We start from the raw sequence: 6608 nt of genomic DNA, 5'->3' as shown, positions 1-6608 counted from the left end.
TTATTATTGATTCTTAGGAAAACTAATATTTTTAATATGACAATTTTATACTGAAAGGTACAAGAATTGAAACAATTACCTAGAATTCTGTATTGAAATTTTAAAAATTTTTTTCTTAACGATCCAAAAAATAACAATCATTAATTAAAAGAAAACTGTAAATTATTCGTGCTGTATCTTAATCTGGAATACTGATAAACATTTCTAACGCATAAAACATACAAAACGTTATGTAATAAATAATGGATATATATATATATATAGTATAGATATATATATATATATCCATTATATATATATATATATATATATATATCCTACGTAATATATATATATATATCCTACGTAAACGTATAATGGGACAAGTTACAAAGTACGTGTGCAATAATTACAAGGATGTTATAAATATACTCCTTTTCTGCTATAACAATCCTTTTCCAGCCTTTAATCATTTGCACATTCTGTTTAATAAATAGTATTTTTACAATGAATCTATTTAATATGAAGTTATTTTTTTATTATTTGTTGCTTTTCGTATTTCTTGAAATCACACCCAAAAAAGAAGAACCATAATATTGAAATATAATCTTAATATTTGCTATATATTGTCTCGCAGACAATAATTTGTTGCTAATGCAAACGATATTTACAACAATACTAGTCAAATTTTTTCTATCAATTTTCTTTAACAATAAATTGAATCCTTATTGAGCAACTTTGATGTCATATAGACATCTAAATAATTATCCCTACCCTTTAATATGTAATAATAAGTACTTCATAATATACCATAAGGTTTTTTTGTTATTACTCTTATTTTACTGGAATTATTTTACAAGAGTAAATATGTTTAGTATTATGTATTAGTTATATCATTCTAGTTTTGTTCCGAAATATTTTACCAGCATATTGTATAAGCAAAATTAAGACGAAAATGTTATGTAAGCGGTCGCTTAAATTCTTTCTCAAAAGGTTATAACAAAAATACGAAACGATAATGGACTGGTGTTTCATCGATACAGCATAAGAACAGATTGTCGATATCTATTTAACACGATTGCACAAAGTCTAATTCACTTGCTAAGATCAACTTAATTTGCTCAACCAGTTAAATAACAATTACCCTAAGGGATAACTCCCACATCACCATAAATCACGCCAATGGATTTTTACATGTGCTCACTGTGAACAAAAAGTTCATTAAGTACAAGTTAATACGCGTCAGGAGTTAATGCAAAAGATCCGTGACGTATTTGTTGCAATTAAAGAAAATGAAGAAATAATCGGTACCGTAATAGATTCTATTTTCCGCCGATGCATTAAGACGATTCTTAATAACGTGGTCGAACAAAAAAGCAGCCTTTGGCAATTTCGTAGTTTTGTTATAGCTTTCTTAAACCATTTAAGAGCCCTATGCTTACATAACATTTTCTTCTTAATTTTACTTCTGAAATATGCTGGTGAAGCTTTAAAACTGGAACTATGTTAAGATCATATGAATCGAGTTGAACAAGGTAAACTAAATTTAATTAGTCTAAAGTGGGTTAATTGTAAATCAATTTTAACATAGTACCATGTTTATTACTGGTTTTTACAGATAACTACAGTGAACATCACAAATAAATAACATTATAATATAATTAATATTACAGATAGCGCGAATAATTACAGATATTTAATAAATCTCACATTACTATGACATATTATGTTGGGACAACTACAAGTATTTGAAGAAAAATAAATGATTAATATAAGATAACAAATTTATAAACAATATTATTTAAATCGTATTAACGTATTGAAACTTTGTTAGTTTGAGAATGTACCAATGCAAGAAGCAAGACGTGTTTTGATATGTTAATTTAACAAGCTTGCAGATGTTCCCGATCGTTTCAGGAAAAGTTAATTAAATGGTACTGACAATTGCTTTGTAAAACTGATTACTCATCAACGTTTACAATGAAATTGATCTTTAGAAGAGGACAGTCAATGGAAATTAAATTCTTATGGAGACGAAAAAAATATAGGTCTTCCTTGCGTTCGACGTAACAAAGACGAATATATACATATATGTATATTTAGATCTAACGAGATATAGTTATTGTGGCGCGACCAACATGAAAGCGTTTCTCTGAACAATGTACTGTAAATATATGAGTAGTGTTCATGAATTTCAATTTACACATCTGCTAGACTTCAACTGCGTGTAGATCAACAAATTATATTATATTATACACGAATTTCACATACTCGTTAACAAAGTCTTCATATCAAAATAAACATTATTGATATACAAACTAAGAACGTTCAAAACATGAAACAACCAGCTTTAGCGTACTCGATGTGTCTACGCTTTATATTTGCGTTTAAAAAATCTTTTAAATACATTATTTTTCTATATTATACTAATAATTACTTTGCGCTAAATTAAAAAGTACATTCGCGCTCATAAGAAAGAAACTACATGTACATGTACCATGAACCTCGTTTGTTTTGAATCTTCGGTTGTTATTTATTATACAGGATGAAAAATTTCATTACAGTTTGCTCTACTACTATCGTGTATAGAAGTTGATCAAAAAAATTGCACATAACATCTCGACTTTGTATGAAGACTTTTGAAAAATATTCTTACTGCATAACAAATTTTTATATTTTTATTATTTGAACATAAGATACGTGGTCTTTATCGTAGTTTGTACAACGTATAAGTTCTATTATGATCCAATGCAATACAGAACGCGTATCATATATTCAAAGATGTATGTATAATTATAATTTTTAAAGTATCTGCCTAAATGTAAAAAGTTATAATGGTTTTGCAACGTGACTAATATCTCGAGTTTCGTGTCGAAACAAAGAGATGCAAAAGTAAACAACTCCATGGGAATTATCCAATTTATTTCAATACATAATTCCTTCCAAATTACAAATTCTTAATTTAAAAATTCAATTAATATAACTTCCAAAAGTATTTTGCATTATTTTCATCGCTTTATATAATTAAGTTAAAAGTTCTCAATTGCTGTAAATTAATTATTAAAATCATATAAAAATTCGTGTTGAGTTATGAACCACGAGCACTAATTGCAAAGAAAATACAGGAATATCAATCTATTACGTACCAAAGATATTTTAACACAAGTTTAACGATGAGGAGTGCAATGTGTGTAGGTGTGTGTACTTATGGAATCACTAAATATCAAAACAATGAAAAATTTTCATATGCGTAAATGTCAAATGAAGCTTATTTTATTTTTAATGCTATGTCAAAAATGCCAGTTCACGTGCAATCTTACCTTACGCTGGTGTACAGATTCGAGTGGGCAGCAAGGAACGTTCAGTGCCATATCACGATATTACTCGGTAAGCAGGGCTCGTAACGAAGAATATTCAAAATCCATACGACGCGCGTGTATCATTCCAAATCTCATCATGTACATACAAGGTGCGACAACTTTATGACATTTAGCGTTGTATAGTATCGGATAATTTGCCCATTCACTGAAATCCACAGCGATTAATCAAACACCACCTCAAAGGACATTTGAATAGGAAGGGTAAATGTATTCTTTCTTTTTTGCATATAAATCTGCCTAATAATTTTCGTAAATGAGTAAATAATCCTTATGCACATGAAAAAATGCATGTACGAACTGCACACACTGTGATTAGCATATTATGATTATCAACGAGACAAGAAGTATTTCGCATGAAAATAATTCGAAATGGCTACATTCGAACCAACCACTATAAGAATAGTTGTGCTGTACAGTGAATCAACTAACGAATCTTCTTGTATATTTCACTCATACCAATACTTCTCATTCTGAAGCTTACCAAACAACTGAAATTCAATATCTACACATCGATCACACGTACGTATTCATCGAAGATACCTGATTCTCTCTAATGCAAATAAATGTTCAAGAATAAAGATTGCAATCAAGAAGAGATTGCAACGTTAAGAACAATTTTTCGTAAGAATTCTTATATCTTAAATATTTATCCCGTTCGCTATTGAACCGCAACGGTTGTGTCGCTTAAGGCCACTATACGCGTTGAGACATGTTGAGACCTCTACATCAGTTTCAGTTTACCTACACAGTACCGATTCCTCTCAGTTTGTGCTGCGATGCCAACATTGGAACACGTGTTTTAAAATGTTTGATTATTTTCCAATTCCAGTATCATTATCAATAATACAAAGTAGGTTGATTATAGAAAATAAAAAGTGAAAAACTAAAAGACTGACTTACATAACTGCAACGACATAACCCAGACTGAAAGGGAATATAAGGCAGGACACGTACAATTGTCATTGTACGATTCCAAGCAACAATTTACAACAAAATGACTAAAAAGAAATGGGCGAGAAGATGGTTAACTGAGAGAAACAGATTTTCCAATTGGACGTTATTAAAGACGTTAAAAACGAATGCAGCGAGTGATTACAGAGATTATTTGCGTACTTATATTTCTACTCTTCGACATCTGTTGGATAATAAGATCTATTAAATGAACTATTGGCCCAAAGATTGAGGAACAAAATACAATGATGCGAATCTACTACAAATTAAATTTGGTATCGGTGTCACCCTGTACATATTGCAACTAGCATTCCGATCGGACCTCGCTCATCAACTAAGGATTCTGATTGCTGCATCGATGCAATAATCCTTCGATTATTTCCACGTCTTAATATCCACGTCTTAATTAATGATAAATTTGTATGATCATGTCATAGCATAGCTATATTTCACGCCTAGCATATATCCAAATATTAATATAATTCAAAAAGAGAGGTAGCCTCAACTACATTGATCTTGACCATGAGATGTTTTGTAGAGGGAAAGCTTCTGGATGATATGCACTTTGTCCGAGGCGTGACAGGATCGTGGTTCAAAAGTTAGGTTAGGTCTTTCGGGTCTGCGGGCCTTGGCTCCCCAGCTATACATGAAATCTAATCTAACCTAATCTAACCACTATTGCTATGACCCATACTTTATCGCTATTAGAATCGCAATCCCATACAAACGTATATGCAATTTCATCTCTAACCATTTCTATTGAAGTAAATGGAATCTAACAAGTTTCATTTTCTTTTCGTCATAACTTTTGAACGATGATCGTCCCACGCCGCGGACAAAGTGCGTGTTACTCAGGACTTACAACCTGTCCGAAATTCAATAAAATTGGAATTGGGACCCCTTCTTCTGCGTAATTACCAAAAGAGAAAACACTTTGATTTCACATTGCTGCTATATATATCGCATATGTGTTATAATTTGCAATTCCGTAAGTCTCTTTTTTATAACAGTATACATATGTTTCTTTTTGTAACGATATACATATCTTTTTATGTGACGCACTGTATTATATTTTCGGTATAGTCGACCGTATCTGCGTAAAATGAAAGGAGATGTCGCGTACGTAAGTGGTAAGTATTGTGTGTATCTAAAACTTTTCGTTTGACCTGCTTGCCAGTTAACATCGGGATACGTCGCATCAACATTGTTTCCCGTTTGTCCGAATGTATAATGATTGTATGGATGCATGGATTGAACGAGTACAAGCATTTCTACTACATAACATAAATTTAAATTTTTTATATATCGAAAAAGAAGCCTCAATCGATATTTTTGCAAATGAAATTTCTTCATTGTTTTGATATCTAAGGTTAATCCTGTAAGTAGAGTGCATATACTTTTTAACAGCCGCATAAAACATCTAGTTTTATCTGTACAATATATCTATTTCTATATGAAAATACTATAATTTATTTTTAATTATTTATTAATTTATTATTTTTAATTAATTAATTAATTAATTTTTATTAAGAGGAAACCTTGTCATACTGCTCTCATTATATTTGATTTCGAAACAAAATAAATATAACAAAGCATAACATTTGACATTAATTAGATACAAAAACCCTAAATAAAAATTATATTCATACCTTACAGTTACAAAATAATTTCTATAAAAATTATATTTTTAAGGATACATTGCTATGTGATATCCAAATTACTATCTATACATGACAATTGTGCTACATAAACCACACTGTAATTTAATTATGTTACATAATGCAAACTTTTCAATTAATTCAATTGCTAATTACTGTAATCATAAGTGTAATTGAATTACAATGTAACTGAATTACAGCTGAAAAGTCTGAAGAAACGAGATAAATATTTACATAATCTATGTATGCGACTTATCTTCCGTTTTTCGTTCGTATGTGACTCAATCTTATGTTTATATTTTTCATATTTTACATTATTCAATTATTTTGTGTAATTATATTTCAATTACAACTATGGATTGCGTTGTAATTTAATTAAATTAGAGATCTGAATTACGAATTACAACGTAATCGAATGCAATTTAATTGAATTACTTTGTGATTATAACTCATGGAACAATTTAAATAATTGTAATACTGTATAGTTCTGCTATATAAATCTTACATAAGAAAACTATTATATTGATAACAACGAGAATGACATCATACAACGCACTTCTAAATCTGTAATTGGTAAATAAAGGACATGTAAAATTCGTATTACACAAACTTGTCATTCTGGTATAATTTAATTAACACG

Source organism: Bombus impatiens, unplaced genomic scaffold (genome assembly GCF_000188095.3).
Source record: "Bombus impatiens unplaced genomic scaffold, BIMP_2.2 scf_0508, whole genome shotgun sequence".
NCBI classification, from domain to species: Eukaryota; Metazoa; Arthropoda; class Insecta; order Hymenoptera; family Apidae; genus Bombus; species Bombus impatiens.
Note: the sequence above shows the minus strand (reverse complement) of the source record.